Here is a 21,135-nt window from a genome sequence, read left to right as displayed (position 1 = left end):
ATTATTCTCCTGCTATATATATGTTAATGACATATTTATTGTTGGCCATAATGCTGGAAAAATTGAAAAGCTTAAAAGAGAGTTTTAAGTAAGTCTTTTGGCCGCTCGTGGCGCAAAAAGGAGTGCAACACGAGGACTTCCCAGGGGGTCAACCATCCTAGTACTACTCTCGCCCAAGCAGGCTTAACTTCGGAGTTCTGATGGGATCCGGTGCTTTAGTGCTGGTATGATCGCACTAGTTTTGTGTGCGTCGTCCCTCGCCTTTGTGCACGTCGCGGACGGCGCATCGACGACCGGAGCCCCGAAACCTCTCGAACGATCTCGGAATCGCAATTGTCGGATCCCTCCGATGCCCACGAGGCCGACCGCGTACCGGACACGGCAAGCGCGCGCCGAAACCATCGGGACTTTCTCGAACGAACTCGGAATCGCTATTGCGGCCCCATTCCGGAAAGCTCTCTCCGAGCCCCACGAGACTGACTGCGTAGCGGTCACGGCAAATTCCGAGGCCCCAAACCATCGCCTCGGAGGTCGACAGGAGAGGTTTTGGCCGCTCGGGGCGCAAAAAGGAGTGCAACACGAGGACTTCCCAGGGGGTCACCCATCCTAGAACCATGTCTGGTCATTGTATGTTTTATGAAGAAATTTTTAGATGATAATTTCATTATTCTCCTGCTATATATATGTTAATGACATATTTATTGTTGGCCAGAATGCTAGAAAAATTGAAAAGCTTAAAAGAGAGTTTTAAGTAAGTCTTTTGGCCGCTCGGGGCCCAAAAAGGAGTGCAACACGAGGACTTCCCAGGGGGTCACCCATCCTAGAACCATGTCTGGTCATTGTATGTTTTATGAAGAAATTTTTAGATGATGATTTCATTATTCTCCTGCTATATATATGTTAATGACATATTTATTGTTGGCCATAATGCTGGAAAAATTGAAAAGCTTAAAAGAGAGTTTTAAGTAAGTCTTTTGGCCGCTCGGGGCGCAAAAAGGAGTGCGACACGAGGACATCCAAGGGGGTCACCCATCCTAGTACTACTCTCGCACAAGCACGCTTAACTTCGGAGTTCGGATGGGATCCGGTGCTTTAGTGCTGGTATGATCGAACTCATTTTGTGTGCGTCGTCCCTCGCCTTTGTGCACGTCGCGGACGGTGCATCGACGACCGGAGCCCCGAAACCTCTCGAACGATCTCGGAATCGCCATTGTCGGATCCCTCCGATGCCCACGAGGCCGACCGCGTACCGGACACGGCAAGCGCGCGCCGAAACCATCGGGACTTTCTCGAACGAACTCGGAATCGCTATTGCGGCCCCATTCCGGAAAGCTCTCTCCGAGCCCCACGAGACTGACTGCGTAGCGGTCACGGCAAATTCCGAGGCCCCAAACCATCGCCTCGGAGGTCGACAGGAGAGGTTTTGGCCGCTCGGGGCGCAAAAAGGAGTGCAACACGAGGACTTCCCAGGGGGTCACCCATCCTAGAACCATGTCTGGTCATTGTATGTTTTATGAAGAAATTTTTAGATGATGATTTCATTATTCTCCTGCTATATATATGTTAATGACATATTTATTGTTGGCCATAATGCTGGAAAAATTGAAAAGCTTAAAAGAGAGTTTTAAGTAAGTCTTTTGGCCGCTCGTGGCGCAAAAAGGAGTGCAACACGAGGACTTCCCAGGGGGTCACCCATCCTAGTACTACTCTCGCCCAAGCAGGCTTAACTTCGGAGTTCTGATGGGATCCGGTGCTTTAGTGCTAGTATGATCGCACTAGTTTTGTGTGCGTCGTCCCTCGCCTTTGTGCACGTCGCGGACGGCGCATCGACGACCGGAGCCCCGAAACCTCTCGAACGATCTCGGAATCGCCATTGTCGGATCCCTCCGATGCCCACGAGGCCGACCGCGTACCGGACACGGCAAGCGCGCGCCGAAACCATCGGGACTTTCTCGAACGAACTCGGAATCGCTATTGCGGCCCCATTCCGGAAAGCTCTCTCCGAGCCCCACGAGACTGACTGCGTAGCGGTCACGGCAAATTCCGAGGCCCAAAACCATCGCCTCGGAGGTCGACGGGAGAGGTTTTGGCCGCTCGGGGCGCAAAAAGGAGTGCAACACGAGGACTTCCCAGGGGGTCACCCATCCTAGAACCATGTCTGGTCATTGTATGTTTTATGAAGAAATTTTTAGATGATGATTTCATTATTCTCCTGCTATATATATGTTAATGACATATTTATTGTTGGCCATAATGCTGGAAAAATTGAAAAGCTTAAAAGAGAGTTTTAAGTAAGTCTTTTGGCCGCTCGGGGCGCAAAAAGGAGTGCGACACGAGGACATCCCAGGGGGTCACCCATCCTAGTACTACTCTCGCACAAGCACGCTTAACTTCGGAGTTCGGATGGGATCCGGTGCTTTAGTGCTGGTATGATCGCACTCGTTTTGTGTGCGTCGTCCCTCGCCTTTGTGCACGTCGCGGACGGCGCATCGACGACCGGAGCCCCGAAACCTCTCGAACGATCTCGGAATCGCCATTGTCGGATCCCTCCGATGCCCACGAGGCTGACTGCGTACCGGACACGGCAAGTGCGCGCCGAAACTATCGGGACTTTCTCGAACGAACTCGGAATCGCTATTGCGGCCCCATTCCGGAAAGCTCTCTCCGAGCCCCACGAGACTGACTGCGTAGCGGTCACGGCAAATTCCGAGGCCCAAAACCATCGCCTCGGAGGTCGACGGGAGAGGTTTTGGCCGCTCGGGGCGCAAAAAGGAGTGCAACACGAGGACTTCCCAGGGGGTCACCCATCCTAGAACCATGTCTGGTCATTGTATGTTTTATGAAGAAATTTTTAGATGATGATTTCATTATTCTCCAGCTATATAAATGTTAATGACATATTTATTGTTGGCCATAATGCTGGAAAAATTGAAAAGCTTAAAAGAGAGTTTTAAGTAAGTCTTTTGGCCGCTCGGGGCGCAAAAAGGAGTGCAACACGAGGACTTCCCAGGGGGTCACCCATCCTAGTACTACTCTCGCCCAAGCAGGCTTAACTTCGGAGTTCTAATGGGATCCGGTGCTTTAGTGCTGGTATGATCGCACTCGTTTTGTGTGCGTCGTCCCTCGCCTTTGTGCACGTCGCGGACGGCGCATCGACGACCGGAGCCCCGAAACCTCTCGAACGATCTCGGAATCGCCATTGTCGGATCCCTCCGATGCCCACGAGGCCGACCGCGTACCGGACACGGCAAGCGCGCGCCGAAACCATCGGGACTTTCTCGAACGAACTCGGAATCGCTATTGCAGCCCCATTCCGGAAAGCTCTCTCCGAGCCCCACGAGACTGACTGCGTAGCGGTCACGGCAAATTCCGAGGCCCAAAACCATCGCCTCGGAGGTCGACGGGAGAGGTTTTGGCCGCTCGGGGCGCAAAAAGGAGTGCAACACGAGGACTTCCCAGGGGGTCACCCATCCTAGAACCATGTCTGGTCATTGTATGTTTTATGAAGAAATTTTTAGATGATGATTTCATTATTCTCCTGCTATATATATGTTAATGACATATTTATTGTTGGCCATAATGCTGGAAAAATTGAAAAGCTTAAAAGAGAGTTTTAAGTAAGTCTTTTGGCCGCTCGGGGCGCAAAAAGGAGTGCGACACGAGGACATCCCAGGGGGTCACCCATCCTAGTACTACTCTCGCACAAGCACGATTAACTTCGGAGTTCGGATGGGATCCGGTGCTTTAGTGCTGATATAATTGCACTCGTTTTGTGTGCGTCGTCCCTCGCCTTTGTGCACGTCGCGGACGGCGCATCGACGACCGGAGCCCCGAAACCTCTCGAACGATCTCGGAATCGCCATTGTCGGATCCCTCCGATGCCCACGAGGCTGACCGCGTACCGGACACGGCAAGCGCGCGCCGAAACTATCGGGACTTTCTCGAACGAACTCGGAATCGCTATTGCGGCCCCATTCCGGAAAGCTCTCTCCGAGCCCCACGAGACTGACTGCGTAGCGGTCACGGCAAATTCCGAGGCCCAAAACCATCGCCTCGGAGGTCGACGGGAGAGGTTTTGGCCGCTCGGGGCGCAAAAAGGAGTGCAACACGAGGACTTCCCAGGGGGTCACCCATCCTAGAACCATGTCTGGTCATTGTATGTTTTATGAAGAAATTTTTAGATGATGATTTCATTATTCTCCAGCTATATATATGTTAATGACATATTTATTGTTGGCCATAATGCTGGAAAAATTGAAAAGCTTAAAAGAGAGTTTTAAGTAAGTCTTTTGGCCGCTCGGGGCGCAAAAAGGAGTGCAACACGAGGACTTCCCAGGGGGTCACCCATCCTAGTACTACTCTCGCCCAAGCAGGCTTAACTTCGGAGTTCTAATGGGATCCGGTGCTTTAGTGCTGGTATGATCGCACTCGTTTTGTGTGCGTCGTCCCTCGCCTTTGTGCACGTCGCGGATGGCGCATCGACGACCGGAGCCCCGAAACCTCTCGAACGATCTCGGAATCGCCATTGTCGGATCCCTCCGATGCCCACGAGGCCGACCGCGTACCGGACACGGCAAGCGCGCGCCGAAACCATCGGGACTTTCTCGAACGAACTCGGAATCGCTATTGCGGCCCCATTCCGGAAAGCTCTCTCCGAGCCCCACGAGACTGACTGCGTAGCGGTCACGGCAAATTCCGAGGCCCCAAACCATCGCCTCGGAGGTCGACAGGAGAGGTTTTGGCCGCTCGGGGCGCAAAAAGGAGTGCAACACGAGGACTTCCCAGGGGGTCACCCATCCTAGAACCATGTCTGGTCATTGTATGTTTTATGAAGAAATTTTTAGATAATAATTTCATTATTCTCCTGCTATATATATGTTAATGACATATTTATTGTTGGCCAGAATGCTAGAAAAATTGAAAAGCTTAAAAGAGAGTTTTAAGTAAGTCTTTTGGCTGCTCGGGGCCCAAAAAGGAGTGCAACACGAGGACTTCCCAGGGGGTCACCCATCCTAGAACCATGTCTGGTCATTGTATGTTTTATGAAGAAATTTTTAGATGATGATTTCATTATTCTCCTGCTATATATATGTTAATGACATATTTATTGTTGGCCATAATGCTGGAAAAATTGAAAAGCTTAAAAGAGAGTTTTAAGTAAGTCTTTTGGCCGCTCGGGGCGCAAAAAGGAGTGCGACACGAGGACATCCCAAGGGGTCACCCATCCTAGTACTACTCTCGCACAAGCACGCTTAACTTCGGAGTTCGGATGGGATCCGGTGCTTTAGTGCTGGTATGATCGAACTCGTTTTGTGTGCGTCGTCCCTCGCCTTTGTGCACGTCGCGGACGGCGCATCGACGACCGGAGCCCCGAAACCTCTCGAACGATCTCGGAATCGCCATTGTCGGATCCCTCCGATGCCCACGAGGCCGACCGCGTACCGGACACGGCAAGCGCGCGCCGAAACCATCGGGACTTTCTCGAACGAACTCGGAATCGCTATTGCGGCCCCATTCCGGAAAGCTCTCTCCGAGCCCCACGAGACTGACTGCGTAGCGGTCACGGCAAATTCCGAGGCCCCAAACCATCGCCTCGGAGGTCGACAGGAGAGGTTTTGGCCGCTCGGGGCGCAAAAAGGAGTGCAACACGAGGACTTCCCAGGGGGTCACCCATCCTAGAACCATGTCTGGTCATTGTATGTTTTATGAAGAAATTTTTAGATGATGATTTCATTATTCTCCTGCTATATATATGTTAATGACATATTTATTGTTGGCCATAATGCTGGAAAAATTGAAAAGCTTAAAAGAGAGTTTTAAGTAAGTCTTTTGGCCGCTCGTGGCGCAAAAAGGAGTGCAACACGAGGACTTCCCAGGGGGTCACCCATCCTAGTACTACTCTCGCCCAAGCAGGCTTAACTTCGGAGTTCTGATGGGATCCGGTGCTTTAGTGCTGGTATGATCGCACTAGTTTTGTGTGCGTCGTCCCTCGCCTTTGTGCACGTCGCGGACGGCGCATCGACGACCGGAGCCCCGAAACCTCTCGAACGATCTCGGAATCGCCATTGTCGGATCCCTCCGATGCCCACGAGGCCGACCGCGTACCGGACACGGCAAGCGCGCGCCGAAACCATCGGGACTTTCTCGAACGAACTCGGAATCGCTATTGCGGCCCCATTCCGGAAAGCTCTCTCCGAGCCCCACGAGACTGACTGCGTAGCGGTCACGGCAAATTCCGAGGCCCCAAACCATCGCCTCAGAGGTCGACAGGAGAGGTTTTGGCCGCTCGGGGCGCAAAAAGGAGTGCAACACGAGGACTTCCCAGGGGGTCACCCATCCTAGAACCATGTCTGGTCATTGTATGTTTTATGAAGAAATTTTTAGATGATGATTTCATTATTCTCCTGCTATATATATGTTAATGACATATTTATTGTTGGCCATAATGCTGGAAAAATTGAAAAGCTTAAAAGAGAGTTTTAAGTAAGTCTTTTGGCCGCTCGTGGCGCAAAAAGGAGTGCAACACGAGGAATTCCCAGGGGGTCAACCATCCTAGTACTACTCTCGCCCAAGCAGGCTTAACTTCGGAGTTCTGATGGGATCCGGTGCTTTAGTGCTGGTATGATCGCACTAGTTTTGTGTGCGTCGTCCCTCGCCTTTGTGCACGTCGCGGACGGCGCATCGACGACCGGAGCCCCGAAACCTCTCGAACGATCTCGGAATCGCCATTGTCGGATCCCTCCGATGCCCACGAGGCCGACCGCGTACCGGACACGGCAAGCGCGCGCCGAAACCATCGGGACTTTCTCGAACGAACTCGGAATCGCTATTGCGGCCCCATTCCGGAAAGCTCTCTCCGAGCCCCACGAGACTGACTGCGTAGCGGTCACGGCAAATTCCGAGGCCCCAAACCATCGCCTCGGAGGTCGACAGGAGAGGTATTGGCCGCTCGGGGCGCAAAAAGGAGTGCAACACGAGGACTTCCCAGGGGGTCACCCATCCTAGAACCATGTCTGGTCATTGTATGTTTTATAAAGAAATTTTTAGATGATAATTTCATTATTCTCCTGCTATATATATGTTAATGACATATTTATTGTTGGCCAGAATGCTAGAAAAATTGAAAAGCTTAAAAGAGAGTTTTAAGTAAGTCTTTTGGCCGCTCGGGGCCCAAAAAGGAGTGCAACACGAGGACTTCCCAGGGGGTCACCCATCCTAGAACCATGTCTGGTCATTGTATGTTTTATGAAGAAATTTTTAGATGATGATTTCATTATTCTCCTGCTATATATATGTTAATGACATATTTATTGTTGGCCATAATGCTGGAAAAATTGAAAAGCTTAAAAGAGAGTTTTAAGTAAGTCTTTTGGCCGCTCGGGGCGCAAAAAGGAGTGCGACACGAGGACATCCCAGGGGGTCACCCATCCTAGTACTACTCTCGCACAAGCACGCTTAACTTCGGAGTTCGGATGGGATCCGGTGCTTTAGTGCTGGTATGATCGAACTCATTTTGTGTGCGTCGTCCCTCGCCTTTGTGCACGTCGCGGACGGCGCATCGACGACCGGAGCCCCGAAACCTCTCGAACGATCTCGGAATCGCCATTGTCGGATCCCTCCGATGCCCACGAGGCCGACCGCGTACCGGACACGGCAAGCGCGCGCCGAAACCATCGGGACTTTCTCGAACGAACTCGGAATCGCTATTGCGGCCCCATTCCGGAAAGCTCTCTCCGAGCCCCACGAGACTGACTGCGTAGCGGTCACGGCAAATTCCGAGGCCCCAAACCATCGCCTCGGAGGTCGACAGGAGAGGTTTTGGCCGCTCGGGGCGCAAAAAGGAGTGCAACACGAGGACTTCCCAGGGGGTCACCCATCCTAGAACCATGTCTGGTCATTGTATATTTTATGAAGAAATTTTTAGATGATGATTTCATTATTCTCCTGCTATATATATGTTAATGACATATTTATTGTTGGCCATAATGCTGGAAAAATTGAAAAGCTTAAAAGAGAGTTTTAAGTAAGTCTTTTGGCCGCTCGTGGCGCAAAAAGAAGTGCAACACGAGGACTTCCCAGGGGGTCACCCATCCTAGTACTACTCTCGCCCAAGCAGGCTTAACTTCGGAGTTCTGATGGGATCCGGTGCTTTAGTGCTGGTATGATCGCACTAGTTTTGTGTGCGTCGTCCCTCGCCTTTGTGCACGTCGCGGACGGCGCATCGACGACCGGAGCCCCGAAACCTCTCGAACGATCTCGGAATCGCCATTGTCGGATCCCTCCGATGCCCACGAGGCCGACCGCGTACCGGACACGGCAAGCGCGCGCCGAAACCATCGGGAGTTTCTCGAACGAACTCGGAATCGCTATTGCGGCCCCATTCCGGAAAGCTCTCTCCGAGCCCCACGAGACTGACTGCGTAGCGGTCACGGCAAATTCCGAGGCCCAAAACCATCGCCTCGGAGGTCGACAGGAGTGGTTTTGGCCGCTCGGGGCGCAAAAAGGAGTGCAACACGAGGACTTCCCAGGGGGTCACCCATCCTAGAACCATGTCTGGTCATTGTATGTTTTATGAAGAAATTTTTAGATGATGATTTCATTATTCTCCTGCTATATATATGTTAATGACATATTTATTGTTGGCCAGAATGCTAGAAAAATTGAAAAGCTTAAAAGAGAGTTTTAAGTAAGTCTTTTGGCCGCTCGGGGCCCAAAAAGGAGTGCAACACGAGGACTTCCCAGGGGGTCACCCATCCTAGTACTACTCTCGCCCAAGCACGCTTAACTTCGGAGTTCTGATGGGATCCGGTGCTGGTATGATCGCACTCGTTTTTTGTGCGTCGTCCCTCGCCTTTGTGCACGTCGCGGACGGCGCATCGACGACCGGAGCCCCGAAACCTCTCGAACGATCTCGGAATCGCCATTGTCGGATCCCTCCGATGCCCACGAGGCCGACCGCGTACCGGACACGGCAAGCGCGCGCCGAAACCATCGGGAGTTTCTCGAACGAACTCGGAATCGCTATTGCGGCCCCATTCCGGAAAGCTCTCTCCGAGCCCCACGAGACTGACTGCGTAGCGGTCACGGCAAATTCCGAGGCCCAAAACCATCGCCTCGGAGGTCGACAGGAGTGGTTTTGGCCGCTCGGGGCGCAAAAAGGAGTGCAACACGAGGACTTCCCAGGGGGTCACCCATCCTAGAACCATGTCTGGTCATTGTATGTTTTATGAAGAAATTTTTAGATGATGATTTCATTATTCTCCTGCTATATATATGTTAATGACATATTTATTGTTGGCCAGAATGCTAGAAAAATTGAAAAGCTTAAAAGAGAGTTTTAAGTAAGTCTTTTGGCCGCTCGGGGCCCAAAAAGGAGTGCAACACGAGGACTTCCAAGGGGGTCACCCATCCTAGTACTACTCTCGCCCAAGCACGCTTAACTTCGGAGTTCTGATGGGATCCGGTGCTGGTATGATCGCACTCGTTTTTTGTGCGTCGTCCCTCGCCTTTGTGCACGTCGCGGACGGCGCATCGACGACCGGAGCCCCGAAACCTCTCGAACGATCTCGGAATCGCCATTGTCGGATCCCTCCGATGCCCACGAGGCCGACCGCGTACCGGACACGGCAAGCGCGCGCCGAAACCATCGAGACATTCTCGAACGAACTCGGAATCGCTATTGCGGCCCCATTCCGGAAAGCTCTCTCCGAGCCCCACGAGACTGACTGCGTAGCGGTCACGGCAAATTCCGATGCCCAAAACCATCGCCTCGGAGGTCGACGGGAGAGGTTTTGGCCGCTCAGGGCGCAAAAAGTAGTGCAACACGAGGACTTCCCAGGGGGTCACCCATCCTAGAACCATGTCTGGTCATTGTATGTTTTATGAAGAAATTTTTAGATGATAATTTCATTATTCTCCTGCTATATATATGTTAATGACATATTTATTGTTGGCCATAATGCTGGAAAAATTGAAAAGCTTAAAAGAGAGTTTTAAGTAAGTCTTTTGGCCGCTCGGGGCGCAAAAAGGAGTGCAACACGAGGACTTCCCAGGGGGTCACCCATCCTAGTACTACTCTCGCCCAAGCAGGCTTAACTTCGGAGTTCTGATGGGATCCGGTGCTTTAGTGCTGGTATGATCGCACTCGTTTTGTGTGCGTCGTCCCTCGCCTTTGTGCACGTCGCGGACGGCGCATCGACGACCGGAGCCCCGAAACCTCTCGAACGATCTCGGAATCGCCATTGTCGGATCCCTCCGATGCCCACGAGGCCGACCGCGTACCGGACACGGCAAGCGCGCGCCGAAACCATCGGGACTTTCTCGAACGAACTCGGAATCGCTATTGCGGCTCCATTCCGGAAAGCTCTCTCCGAGCCCCACGAGACTGACTGCGTAGCGGTCACGGCAAATTCCGAGGCCCAAAACCATCGCCTCGGAGGTCGACGGGAGAGGTTTTGGCCGCTCGGGGCGCAAAAAGGAGTGCAACACGAGGACTTCCCAGGGGGTCACCCATCCTAGAACCATGTCTGGTCATTGTATGTTTTATGAAGAAATTTTTAGATGATGATTTCATTATTCTCCTGCTATATATATGTTCATGACATATTTATTGTTGGCCATAATGCTGGAAAAATTGAAAAGCTTAAAAGAGAGTTTTAAGTAAGTCTTTTGGCCGCTCGGGGCCCAAAAAGGAGTGCAACACGAGGACTTCCCAGGGGGTCACCCATCCTAGTACTACTCTCGCCCAAGCACACTTAACTTCGGAGTTCTGATGGGATCCGGTGCTTTAGTGCTGGTATGATCGCACTCGTTTTGTGTGCGTCGTCCCTCGCCTTTGTGCACGTCGCGGACGACGCATCGACGACCGGAGCCCCGAAACCTCTCGAACGATCTCGGAATCGCGATTGTCGGATCCCTCCGATGCCCACGAGGCCGACCGCGTACCGGACACGGCAAGCGCGCGCCGAAACCATCGGGACTTTCTCGAACGAACTCGGAATCGCTATTGCGGCCCCATTCCGGAAAGCTCTCTCTGAGCCCCACGAGACTGACTGCGTAGCGGTCACGGCAAATTCCGAGGCCCAAAACCATCGCCTCGGAGGTCGACGGGAGAGGTTTTGGCCGCTCGGGGCGCAAAAAGGAGTGCAACACGAGGACTTCCGAGGGGGTCACCCATCCTAGAACCATGTCTGGTCATTGTATGTTTTATGAAGAAATTTTTAGATGATGATTTCATTATTCTCCTGCTATATATATGTTAATGACATATTTATTGTTGGCCATAATGCTGGAAAAATTGAAAAGCTTAAAAGAGAGTTTTAAGTAAGTCTTTTGGCCGCTCGGGGCGCACAAAGGAGTGCAACACGAGGACTTCCCAGGGGGTCACCCATCCTATTACTACTCTCGACCAAGCAGGCTTAACTGCGGAGTTCTTATGGGATCCGGTGCTTTAGTGCTGGTATGATCGCACTCGTTTTTTGTGCGTCGTCCCTCGCCTTTGTGCACGTCGCGGACGACGCATCGACGACTGGAGCCCCGAAACCTCTCGAACGATATCGGAATCGCGATTGTCGGATCCCTCCGATGCCCACGAGGCCGACCGCGTACCGGACACGGCAAGCGCGCGCCGAAACCATCGGGACTTTCTCGAACGAACTCGAAATCGCTATTGCGGCCCCATTCCGGAAAGCTCTCTCCGAGCCCCACGAGACTGACTGCGTAGCGGTCATGGCAAATTCCGAGGCCCAAAACCATCGCCTCGGAGGTCGACGGGAGAGGTTTTGGCCGCTCGGGGCGCAAAAAGGAGTGCAACACGAGGACTTCCCAGGGGTTCACCCATCGTAGAACCATGTCTGGTCATTGTATGTTTTATGAAGAAATTTTTAGATGATGATTTCATTATTCTCCTGCTATATATATGTTAATGACATATTTATTGTTGGCCATAATGCTGGAAAAATTGAAAAGCTTAAAAGAGAGTTTTAAGTAAGTCTTTTGGCCGCTCGGGGCGCAAAAAGGAGTGCAACACGAGGACTTCCCAGGGGGTCACCCATCCTAGTACTACTCTCGCCCAAGCAGGCATAACTTCGGAGTTCTGATGGGATCCGGTGCTTTAGTGCTAGTATGATCGCACTCGTTTTGTGTGCGTCGTCCCTCGCCTTTGTGCACGTCGCGGACGGCCCATCGACGACCGGAGCCCCGAAACCTCTCGAACGATCTCGGAATCGCCATTGTCGGATCCCTCCGATGCCCACGAGGCCGACCGCGTACCGGACACGGCAAGCGCGCGCCGAAACCATCGGGACTTTCTCGAACGAACTCGGAATCGCTATTGCGGCCCCATTCCGGAAAGCTCTCTCCGAGCCCCACGAGACTGACTGCGTAGCGGTCACGGCAAATTCCGAGGCCCAAAACCATCGCCTCGGAGGTCGACGGGAGAGGTTTTGGCCGCTCGAGGCGCAAAAAGGAGTGCAACACGAGGACTTCCCAGGGGGTCACCCATCCTAGAACCATGTCTGGTCATTGTATGTTTTATGAAGAAATTTTTAGATGATGATTTCATTATTCTCATGCTATATATATGTTCATGACATATTTATTGTTGGCCATAATGCTGGAAAAATTGAAAAGCTTAAAAGAGAGTTTTAAGTAAGTCTTTTGGCCGCTCGGGGCGCAAAAAGGAGTGCAACACGAGGACTTCCCAGGGGGTCACCCATCCTAGTACTACTCTCGCCCAAGCAGGCTTAACTTCGGAGTTCTGATGGGATCCGGTGCTTTAGTGCTGGTATGAGCGCACTCGTTTTGTGTGCGTCGTCCCTCGCCTTTGTGCACGTCGCGGACGGCGCATCGACGACCGGAGCCCCGAAACCTCTCGAACGATCTCGGAATCGCCATTGTCGGATCCCTCCGATGCCCACGAGGCCGACCGCGTACCGGACACGGCAAGCGCGCGCCGAAACCATCGGGACTTTCTCGAACGAACTCGGAATCGCTATTGCGGCCCCATTCCGGAAAGCTCTCTCCGAGCCCCACGAGACTGACTGCGTAGCGGTCACGGCAAATTCCGAGGCCCAAAACCATCGCCTCGGAGGTCGACGGGAGAGGTTTTGGCCGCTCGGGGCGCAAAAAGGAGTGCAAAACGAGGACTTCCCAGGGGGTCACCCATCCTAGAACCATGTCTGGTCATTGTATGTTTTATGAAGAAATTTTTAGATGATGATTTCATTATTCTCCTGCTATATATATGTTAATGACATATTTATTGTTGGCCATAATGCTGGAAAAATTGAAAAGCTTAAAAGAGAGTTTTAAGTAAGTCTTTTGGCCGCTCGGGGCGCGAAAAGGAGTGCAACACGAGGACTTCCCAGGGGGTCACCCATCCTAGTACTACTCTCGCCCAAGCAGGCTTAACTTCGGAGTTCTGATGGGATCCAGTGCTTTAGTGCTGGTATGATCGCACTCGTTTTGTGTTCGTCGTCCCTCGCCTTGGTTCACGTCGCGGACGGCGCATCGACGACCGGAGCCCCGAAACCTCTCGAACGATCTCGGAATCGCCATTGTCGGATCCCTCCGATGCCCACGAGGCCGACCGCGTACCGGACACGGCAAGCGCGCGCCGAAACCATCGGGACTTTCTCGAACGAACTCGGAATCGCTATTGCGGCCCCATTCCGGAAAGCTCTCTCCGAGCCCCACGAGACTGACTGCGTAGCGGTCACGGCAAATTCCGAGGCCCAAAACCATCGCCTCGGAGGTCGACGGGAGAGGTTTTGGCCGCTCGGGGCGCAAAAAAGAGTGCAACACGAGGACTTCCCAGGGGGTCACCCATCCTAGAACCATGTCTGGTCATTGTATGTTTTATGAAGAAATTTTTAGATGATGATTTCATTATTCTCCTGCTATATATATGTTAATGACATATTTATTGTTGGCCATAATGCTGGAAAAATTGAAAAGCTTAAAAGAGAGTTTTAAGTAAGTCTTTTGGCCGCTCGGGGCGCAAAAAGGAGTGCAACACGAGGACTTCCCAGGGGGTCACCCATCCTAGTACTACTCTCGCCCAAGCAGGCTTAACTTCGGAGTTCTGATGGGATCCGGTGCTTTAGTGCTGGTATGATCGCACTCGTTTTGTGTGCGTCGTCCCTCGCCTTTGTTCACGTCGCGGACGGCGCATCGACGACCGGAGCCCCGAAACCTCTCGAACGATCTCGGAATCGCCATTGTCGGATCCCTCCGATGCCCACGAGGCCGACCGCGTACCGGACACGGCAAGCGCGCGCCGAAACCATCGGGACTTTCTTGAACGAACTCGGAATCGCTATTGCGGCCCCATTCCGGAAAGCTCTCTCCGAGCCCCACGACACTGACTGCGTAGCGGTCACGGCAAATTCCGAGGCCCAAAACCATCGCCTCGGAGGTCGACGGGAGAGGTTTTGGCCGCTCGGGGCGCAAAAAGGAGTGCAACACAAGGACTTCCCAGGGGGTCACCCATCCTAGTACTACTCTCGCCCAAGCAGGCTTAACTTCGGAGTTCTGATGGGATCCGGTGCTTTAGTGCTGGTATGATCGCACTCGTTTTGTGTGCGTCGTCCCTCGCCTTTGTTCACGTCGCGGACGGCGCATCGACGACCGGAGCCCCGAAACCTCTCGAACGATCTCTGAATCGCCATTGTCGGATCCCTCCGATGCCCACGAGGCCGACCGCGTACCGGACACGGCAAGCGCGCGCCGAAACCATCGGGACTTTCTCGAACGAACTCGGAATCGCTATTGCGGCCCCATTCCGGAAAGCTCTCTCCGAGCCCCACGAGACTGACTGCGTAGCGGTCACGGCAAATTTCGAGGCCCAAAACCATCGCCTCGGAGGTCGACGGGAGAGGTTTTGGCCGCTCGGGGCACAAAAAGGAGTGCAACACGAGGACTTCCCAGGGGGTCACCCATCCTAGAACCATGTCTGGTCATTGTATGTTTTATGAAGAAATTTTTAGATGATGATTTCATTATTCTCCTGCTATATATATGTTAATGACATATTTATTGTTGGCCATAATGCTGGAAAAATTGAAAAGCTTAAAAGAGAGTTTTAAGTAAGTCTTTTGGCCGCTCGGGGCGCATAAAGGAGTGCAACACAAGGACTTCCCAGGGGGTCACCCATCCTAGTACTACTCTCGCCCAAGCAGGCTTAACTTCGGAGTTCTGATGGGATCCGGGGCTTTAGTGCTGGTATGATCGCACTTGTTTTGTGTGCGTCGTCCCTCGCCTTTGTGCACGTCGCGGACGGCGCATCGACGACCGGAGCCCCGAAACCTCTCGAACGATCTCGGAATCGCCATTGTCGGATCCCTCCGATGCCCACGAGGTCGACCGCGTACCGGACACGGCAAGCGCCCGCCGAAACCATCGGGACTTTCTCGAACGAACTCGGAATCGCTATTGCGGCCCCATTCCGGAAAGCTCTCTCCGAGCCCCACGAGACTGACTGCGTAGCGGTCACGGCAAATTTCGAGGCCCAAAACCATCGCCTCGGAGGTCGACGGGAGAGGTTTTGGCCGCTCGGGGCACAAAAAGGAGTGCAACACGAGGACTTCCCAGGGGGTCACCCATCCTAGAACCATGTCTGGTCATTGTATGTTTTATGAAGAAATTTTTAGATGATGATTTCATTATTCTCCTGCTATATATATGTTAATGACATATTTATTGTTGGCCATAATGATGGAAAAATTGAAAAGCTTAAAAGAGAGTTTTAAGTAAGTCTTTTGGCCGCTCGGGGCGCATAAAGGAGTGCAACACAAGGACTTCCCAGGGGGTCACCCATCCTAGTACTACTCTCGCCCAAGCAGGCTTAACTTCGGAGTTCTGATGGGATCCGGTGCTTTAGTGCTGGTATGATCGCACTCATTTTGTATGCGTCGTCCCTCGCATTTGTGCACGTCGCGGACGGCGCATCGACGACCGGAGCCCCGAAAACTCTCGAACGATCTCGGAATCGCCATTGTCGGATCCCTCCGATGCCCACGAGGCCGACCGCGTACCGGACACGGCAAGCGCGCGCCGAAACCATCGGGACTTTCTCGAACGAACTCGGAATCGCTATTGCGGCCCCATTCCGGAAAGCTCTCTCCGAGCCCCACGAGACTGACTGCGTAGCGGTCACGGCAAATTCCGAGGCCCAAAACCATCGCCTCGGAGGTCGACGGGAGAGGTTTTGGCCGCTCGGGGCGCAAAAAGGAGTGCAACACGTGGACTTCCCAGGGGGTCACCCATCCTAGAACCATGTCTGGTCATTGTATGTTTTATGAAGAAATTTTTAGATGATGATTTCATTATTCTCCTGCTATATATATGTTAATGACATATTTATTGTTGGCCATAATGCTGGAAAAATTGAAAAGCTTAAAAGAGAGTTTTAAGTAAGTCTTTTGGCCGCTCGGGGTGCAAAAAGGAGTGCAACACGAGGACTTCCCGGGGGGTCACCAATCCTAGTACTACTCTCGCCCAAGCAGGCTTAACTTCGGAGTTCTGATGGGATCCGGTGCTTTAGTGCTGGTATGATCGCACTCGTTTTGTGTGCGTCGTCCCTCGCCTTTGTGCACGTCGCGGACGGCGCATCGACGACCGGAGCCCCGAAACCTCTCGAACGATCTCGGAATCGCAATTGTCGGATCCCTCCGATGCCCACGAGGCCGACCGCGTACCGGACACGGCAAGCACCCGCCGAAACCATCGGGACTTTCTCGAACGAACTCGGAATCGCTATTGCGGCCCCATTCCGGAAAGCTCTCTCCGAGCCCCACGAGACTGACTGCGTAGCGGTCACGGCAAATTCCGAGGCCCAAAACCATCGCCTCGGAGGTCGACGGGAGAGGTTTTGGCTGCTCGGGGCGCAAAAAGGAGTGCAACACGAGGACTTCCCTGGGGGTCACCCATCCTAGAACCATGTCTGGTCATTGTATGTTTTATGAAGAAATTTTTAGATGATGATTTCATTATTCTCCTGCTATATATATGTTAATGACATATTTATTGTTGGCCATAATGCTGGAAAAATTGAAAAGCTTAAAAGATAGTTTTAAGTAAGTCTTTTGGCCGCTCGGGGCGCAAAAAGGAGTGCAACACGAGGACTTCCCACGGGTGACCCAAGCACGCTTAACTTCGGAGTTCTGATGTGATCCGGTGCTGGTATGATCGCACTCGTTTTGTGTGCATCGTCCCTCGCCTTTGTGCACGTCGCGGACGGCGCATCGACGACCGGAGCCCCGAAACCTCTCGAACGATCTCGGAATCGCCATTGTCGGATCCCTCCGATGCCCACGAGGCCGACCGCGTACCGGACAAGGCAAGCGCGCGCCGAAACCATCGGGACTTTCTCGAACGAACTCGGAATCGCTATTGCGGCCCCATTCCGGAAAGCTCTCTCCGAGCCCCACGAGACTGACTGTGTAGCGGTCATGGCAAATTCCGAGGCCCAAAACCATCGCCTCGGAGGTCGACGGGAGAGGTTTTGGCCGCTCGAGGCGCAAAAAGGAGTGCAACACGAGGACTTCCCAGGGGGTCACCCATCCTAGAACCATGTCTGGTCATTGTATGTTTTATGAAGAAATTTTTAGATGATGATTTCATTATTCTCATGCTATATATATGTTCATGACATATTTATTGTTGGCCATAATGCTGGAAAAATTGAAAAGCTTAAAAGAGAGTTTTAAGTAAGTCTTTTGGCCGCTCGGGGCGCAAAAAGGAGTGCAACACGAGGACTTCCCAGGGGGTCACCCATCCTAGTACTACTCTAGCCCAAGCAGGCTTAACTTCGGAATTCTGATGGGATCCGGTGCTTTAGTGCTGGTATGAGCGCACTCGTTTTGTGTGCGTCGTCCCTCGCCTTTGTGCACGTCGCGGACGGCGCATCGACGACCGGAGCCCCGAAACCTCTCGAACGATCTCGGAATCGCCATTGTCGGATCCCTCCGATGCCCACGAGGCCGACCGTGTACCGGACACGGCAAGCGCGCGCCGAAACCATCGGGACTTTCTCGAACGAACTCGGAATCGCTATTGCGGCCCCATTCCGGAAAGCTCTCTCCGAGCCCCACGAGACTGACTACGTAGCGGTCACGGCAAATTCCGAGGCCCAAAACCATCGCCTCGGAGGTCGACGGGAGAGGTTTTGGCCGCTCGGGGCGCAAAAAGGAGTGCAACACGAGGACTTCCTAGGGGGTCACCCATCCTTGTACTACTCTCGCCCAAGCAAGATTAACTTCGGAGTTCTGATGGGATCCGGGGCTTTAGTGCTGGTATGATCGCACTTGTTTTGTGTGCGTCGTCCCTCGCCTTTGTGCACGTCGCGGACGGCGCATCGACGACCGGAGCCCCGAAACCTCTCGAACGATCTCGGAATCGCCATTGTCGGATCCCTCCGATGCCCACGAGGCCGACCGCGTACCGGACACGGCAAGCGCCCGCCGAAACCATCGGGACATTCTCGAACGAACTCGGAATCGCTATTGCGGCCCCATTCCGGAAAGCTCTCTCCGAGCCCCACGAGACTGACTGCGTAGCGGTCACGGCAAATTCCGAGGCCCAAAACCATCGCCTCGGAGGTCGACGGGAGAGGTTTTGGCTGCTCGGGGCGCAAAAAGGAGTGCAACACGAGGACTTCCCAGGGGGTCACCCATCCTAGAACCATGTCTGGTCATTGTATGTTTTATGAAGAAATTTTTAGATGATGATTTCATTATTCTCCTGCTATATATATGTTAATGACATATTTATTGTTGGCCATAATGCTGGAAAAATTGAAAAGCTTAAAAGATAGTTTTAAGTAAGTCTTTTGGCCGCTCGGGGCGCAAAAAGGAGTGCAACACGGGGACTTCCCATGGGTGACCCAAGCACGCTTAACTTCGGAGTTCTGATGTGATCCGGTGCTGGTATGATCGCACTCGTTTTGTGTGCGTCGTCCCTCGCCTTTGTGCACGTCGCGGACGGCGCATCGACGACCGGAGCCCCGAAACCTCTCGAACGATCTCGGAATCGCCATTGTCGGATCCCTCCGATGCCCACGAGGCCGACCGCGTACCGGACACGGCAAGCGCGCGCCGAAACCATCGGGACTTTCTCGAATGAACTCGAAATCGCTATTGCGGCTCCATTCCGGAAAGCTCTCTCCGAGCCCTACGAGACTGACTGCTTAGCGGTCACGGCAAATTCCGAGGCCCAAAACCATCGCCTCGGAGGTCGACGGGAGAGGTTTTGGCCGCTCGGGGCGCAAAAAGGAGTAAAATACGAGGACTTCCCAGGGGGTCACCCATCTTAGAACCATGTCTGGTCATTGTATGTTTTATGAAGAAATTTTTAGATGATGATTTCATTATTCTCCTGCTATATATATGTTAATAACATATTTATTGTTGGCCATAATGCTGGAAAAATTGAAAAGCTTAAAAGAGAGTTTTAAGTAAGTCTTTTGGCCGCTCGGGGCGCAAAAAGGAGTGCAACACGAGGACTTCCCAGGGAGTCACCCATCCTAGTACTACTCTCGCCCAAGCAGGCTTAACTTCGGAGTTCTGATGGGATCCGGTGCTTTAGTGCTGGTATGATCGCACTCGTTTTGTGTGCGTCGTCCCTCGCCTTTGTGCACGTCGCGTACGGCGCATCGACGACCGGAGCCCCGAAACCTCTCGAACGATCTCGGAATCGCCATTGTCGGATCCCTCCGATGCCCACGAGGCCGACCGCGTACCGGACACGGCAAGCGCGCGCCGAAACCATCGGGACTTTCTCGAACGAACTCGGAATCGCTATTGCGGCCCCATTCCGGAAAGCTCTCTCCGAGCCCCACGAGACTGACTGCGTAGCGGTCACGGCAAATTTCGAGGCCCAAAACCATCGCCTCGGAGGTCGACGGGAGAGGTTTTGGCCGCTCGGGGCACAAAAAGGAGTGCAACACGAGGACTTCCCAGGGGGTCACCCATCCTAGAACCATGTCTGGTCATTGTATGTTTTATGAAGAAATTTTTAGATGATGATTTCATTATTCTCCTGCTATATATATGTTAATGACATATTTATTGTTGGCCATAATGCTGGAAAAATTGAAAAGCTTAAAAGAGAGTTTTAAGTAAGTCTTTTGGCCGCTCGGGGCGCAAAAAGGAGTGCAACACAAGGACTTCCCAGGGGGTCACCCATCCTAGTACTACTCTCGCCCAAGCAGGCTTAACTTCGGAGTTCTGATGGGATCCGGTGCTTTAGTGCTGGTATGATCGCACTCGTTTTGTGTGCGTCGTCCCTCGCCTTTGTTCACGTCGCGGACGGCGCATCGACGACCGGAGCCCCGAAACCTCTCGAACGATCTCGGAATCGCCATTGTCGGATCCCTCCGATGCCCACGAGGCCGACCGCGTACCGGACACGGCAAGCGCGCGCCGAAACCATCGGGACTTTCTCGAACGAACTCGGAATCGCTATTGCGGCCCCATTCCGGAAAGCTCTCTCCGAGCCCCACGAGACTGACTGCGTAGCGGTCACGGCAAATTTCGAGGCCCAAAACCATCGCCTCGGAGGTCGACGGGAGAGGTTTTGGCCGCTCGGGGCACAAAAAGGAGTGCAACACGAGGACTTCCCAGGGGGTCACCCATCCTAGAACCATGTCTGGTCATTGTATGTTTTATGAAGAAATTTTTAGATGATGATTTCATTATTCTCCTGCTATATATATGTTAATGACATATTTATTGTTGGCCATAATGCTGGAAAAATTGAAAAGCTTAAAAGAGAGTTTTAAGTAAGTCTTTTGGCCGCTCGGGGCGCATAAAGGAGTGCAACACAAGGACTTCCCAGGGGGTCACCCATCCTAGTACTACTCTCGCCCAAGCAGGCTTAACTTCGGAGTTCTGATGGGATCCGGGGCTTTAGTGCTGGTAAGATCGCACTTGTTTTGTGTGCGTCGTCCCTCGCCTTTGTGCACGTCGCGGACGGCGCATCGACGACCGGAGCCCCGAAACCTCTCGAACGATCTCGGAATCGCCATTGTCGGATCCCTCCGATGCCCACGAGGCCGACCGCGTACCGGACACGGCAAGCGCCCGCCGAAACCATCGGGACTTTCTCGAACGAACTCGGAATCGCTATTGCGGCCCC

The 21,135-nt window shown here is 52.8% G+C and overlaps 28 non-coding genes and 2 pseudogenes across 28 annotated transcripts; all 30 read right to left on the bottom strand.

Moving 5' to 3' along the window:
* Nucleotides 1–119: 119 nt before the first annotated feature.
* Nucleotides 120–238, bottom strand: LOC135589764 (5S ribosomal RNA). The gene has a single exon (XR_010477171.1). It is a non-coding gene; the product is annotated as a 5S ribosomal RNA (ribosomal RNA).
* Nucleotides 239–996: 758 nt separating this feature from the next.
* On the bottom strand, nucleotides 997–1,115 carry LOC135590710 (5S ribosomal RNA). The gene has a single exon (XR_010478117.1). It is a non-coding gene; the product is annotated as a 5S ribosomal RNA (ribosomal RNA).
* A 544-nt stretch (nucleotides 1,116–1,659) lies between these two features.
* On the bottom strand, nucleotides 1,660–1,778 carry LOC135589725 (5S ribosomal RNA). Its single transcript, XR_010477131.1, has one exon. It is a non-coding gene; the product is annotated as a 5S ribosomal RNA (ribosomal RNA).
* A 544-nt stretch (nucleotides 1,779–2,322) lies between these two features.
* On the bottom strand, nucleotides 2,323–2,441 carry LOC135589656 (5S ribosomal RNA). The gene has a single exon (XR_010477063.1). It is a non-coding gene; the product is annotated as a 5S ribosomal RNA (ribosomal RNA).
* Nucleotides 2,442–2,985: 544 nt separating this feature from the next.
* LOC135592049 (5S ribosomal RNA) lies at nucleotides 2,986–3,104 on the bottom strand. The gene has a single exon (XR_010478814.1). It is a non-coding gene; the product is annotated as a 5S ribosomal RNA (ribosomal RNA).
* A 544-nt stretch (nucleotides 3,105–3,648) lies between these two features.
* LOC135590635 (5S ribosomal RNA) lies at nucleotides 3,649–3,767 on the bottom strand. Its single transcript, XR_010478042.1, has one exon. It is a non-coding gene; the product is annotated as a 5S ribosomal RNA (ribosomal RNA).
* A 544-nt stretch (nucleotides 3,768–4,311) lies between these two features.
* LOC135592047 (5S ribosomal RNA) lies at nucleotides 4,312–4,430 on the bottom strand. Its single transcript, XR_010478813.1, has one exon. It is a non-coding gene; the product is annotated as a 5S ribosomal RNA (ribosomal RNA).
* Nucleotides 4,431–5,188: 758 nt separating this feature from the next.
* On the bottom strand, nucleotides 5,189–5,307 carry LOC135590520 (5S ribosomal RNA). Its single transcript, XR_010477927.1, has one exon. It is a non-coding gene; the product is annotated as a 5S ribosomal RNA (ribosomal RNA).
* Nucleotides 5,308–5,851: 544 nt separating this feature from the next.
* Nucleotides 5,852–5,970, bottom strand: LOC135589314 (5S ribosomal RNA). Its single transcript, XR_010476723.1, has one exon. It is a non-coding gene; the product is annotated as a 5S ribosomal RNA (ribosomal RNA).
* Nucleotides 5,971–6,514: 544 nt separating this feature from the next.
* Nucleotides 6,515–6,633, bottom strand: LOC135589804 (5S ribosomal RNA). The gene has a single exon (XR_010477210.1). It is a non-coding gene; the product is annotated as a 5S ribosomal RNA (ribosomal RNA).
* Nucleotides 6,634–7,391: 758 nt separating this feature from the next.
* On the bottom strand, nucleotides 7,392–7,510 carry LOC135590456 (5S ribosomal RNA). Its single transcript, XR_010477864.1, has one exon. It is a non-coding gene; the product is annotated as a 5S ribosomal RNA (ribosomal RNA).
* Nucleotides 7,511–8,054: 544 nt separating this feature from the next.
* LOC135589335 (5S ribosomal RNA) lies at nucleotides 8,055–8,173 on the bottom strand. Its single transcript, XR_010476744.1, has one exon. It is a non-coding gene; the product is annotated as a 5S ribosomal RNA (ribosomal RNA).
* Nucleotides 8,174–8,717: 544 nt separating this feature from the next.
* Nucleotides 8,718–8,828, bottom strand: LOC135591053 (5S ribosomal RNA; annotated as a pseudogene).
* A 544-nt stretch (nucleotides 8,829–9,372) lies between these two features.
* On the bottom strand, nucleotides 9,373–9,483 carry LOC135591449 (5S ribosomal RNA; annotated as a pseudogene).
* Nucleotides 9,484–10,027: 544 nt separating this feature from the next.
* Nucleotides 10,028–10,146, bottom strand: LOC135591030 (5S ribosomal RNA). Its single transcript, XR_010478412.1, has one exon. It is a non-coding gene; the product is annotated as a 5S ribosomal RNA (ribosomal RNA).
* Nucleotides 10,147–10,690: 544 nt separating this feature from the next.
* Nucleotides 10,691–10,809, bottom strand: LOC135592124 (5S ribosomal RNA). The gene has a single exon (XR_010478890.1). It is a non-coding gene; the product is annotated as a 5S ribosomal RNA (ribosomal RNA).
* A 544-nt stretch (nucleotides 10,810–11,353) lies between these two features.
* On the bottom strand, nucleotides 11,354–11,472 carry LOC135590602 (5S ribosomal RNA). Its single transcript, XR_010478009.1, has one exon. It is a non-coding gene; the product is annotated as a 5S ribosomal RNA (ribosomal RNA).
* Nucleotides 11,473–12,016: 544 nt separating this feature from the next.
* LOC135590093 (5S ribosomal RNA) lies at nucleotides 12,017–12,135 on the bottom strand. The gene has a single exon (XR_010477500.1). It is a non-coding gene; the product is annotated as a 5S ribosomal RNA (ribosomal RNA).
* A 544-nt stretch (nucleotides 12,136–12,679) lies between these two features.
* LOC135589308 (5S ribosomal RNA) lies at nucleotides 12,680–12,798 on the bottom strand. The gene has a single exon (XR_010476716.1). It is a non-coding gene; the product is annotated as a 5S ribosomal RNA (ribosomal RNA).
* A 544-nt stretch (nucleotides 12,799–13,342) lies between these two features.
* Nucleotides 13,343–13,461, bottom strand: LOC135589275 (5S ribosomal RNA). Its single transcript, XR_010476683.1, has one exon. It is a non-coding gene; the product is annotated as a 5S ribosomal RNA (ribosomal RNA).
* A 544-nt stretch (nucleotides 13,462–14,005) lies between these two features.
* On the bottom strand, nucleotides 14,006–14,124 carry LOC135591018 (5S ribosomal RNA). Its single transcript, XR_010478406.1, has one exon. It is a non-coding gene; the product is annotated as a 5S ribosomal RNA (ribosomal RNA).
* Nucleotides 14,125–14,454: 330 nt separating this feature from the next.
* Nucleotides 14,455–14,573, bottom strand: LOC135592133 (5S ribosomal RNA). The gene has a single exon (XR_010478899.1). It is a non-coding gene; the product is annotated as a 5S ribosomal RNA (ribosomal RNA).
* A 544-nt stretch (nucleotides 14,574–15,117) lies between these two features.
* Nucleotides 15,118–15,236, bottom strand: LOC135590040 (5S ribosomal RNA). Its single transcript, XR_010477447.1, has one exon. It is a non-coding gene; the product is annotated as a 5S ribosomal RNA (ribosomal RNA).
* A 544-nt stretch (nucleotides 15,237–15,780) lies between these two features.
* LOC135592132 (5S ribosomal RNA) lies at nucleotides 15,781–15,899 on the bottom strand. Its single transcript, XR_010478898.1, has one exon. It is a non-coding gene; the product is annotated as a 5S ribosomal RNA (ribosomal RNA).
* Nucleotides 15,900–16,443: 544 nt separating this feature from the next.
* On the bottom strand, nucleotides 16,444–16,562 carry LOC135590059 (5S ribosomal RNA). The gene has a single exon (XR_010477466.1). It is a non-coding gene; the product is annotated as a 5S ribosomal RNA (ribosomal RNA).
* A 1,177-nt stretch (nucleotides 16,563–17,739) lies between these two features.
* On the bottom strand, nucleotides 17,740–17,858 carry LOC135590402 (5S ribosomal RNA). Its single transcript, XR_010477810.1, has one exon. It is a non-coding gene; the product is annotated as a 5S ribosomal RNA (ribosomal RNA).
* Nucleotides 17,859–18,188: 330 nt separating this feature from the next.
* On the bottom strand, nucleotides 18,189–18,307 carry LOC135590765 (5S ribosomal RNA). The gene has a single exon (XR_010478172.1). It is a non-coding gene; the product is annotated as a 5S ribosomal RNA (ribosomal RNA).
* A 1,177-nt stretch (nucleotides 18,308–19,484) lies between these two features.
* Nucleotides 19,485–19,603, bottom strand: LOC135589417 (5S ribosomal RNA). Its single transcript, XR_010476825.1, has one exon. It is a non-coding gene; the product is annotated as a 5S ribosomal RNA (ribosomal RNA).
* Nucleotides 19,604–20,147: 544 nt separating this feature from the next.
* Nucleotides 20,148–20,266, bottom strand: LOC135592131 (5S ribosomal RNA). The gene has a single exon (XR_010478897.1). It is a non-coding gene; the product is annotated as a 5S ribosomal RNA (ribosomal RNA).
* A 544-nt stretch (nucleotides 20,267–20,810) lies between these two features.
* LOC135590409 (5S ribosomal RNA) lies at nucleotides 20,811–20,929 on the bottom strand. Its single transcript, XR_010477816.1, has one exon. It is a non-coding gene; the product is annotated as a 5S ribosomal RNA (ribosomal RNA).
* Nucleotides 20,930–21,135: the final 206 nt, after the last annotated feature.

Source organism: Musa acuminata, chromosome BXJ1-8 (assembly GCF_036884655.1).
Source record: "Musa acuminata AAA Group cultivar baxijiao chromosome BXJ1-8, Cavendish_Baxijiao_AAA, whole genome shotgun sequence".
In the NCBI taxonomy this organism is placed as follows: Eukaryota; Viridiplantae; Streptophyta; class Magnoliopsida; order Zingiberales; family Musaceae; genus Musa; species Musa acuminata.
Note: the sequence above shows the minus strand (reverse complement) of the source record. Positions and strands in the feature narration are given on the sequence as shown.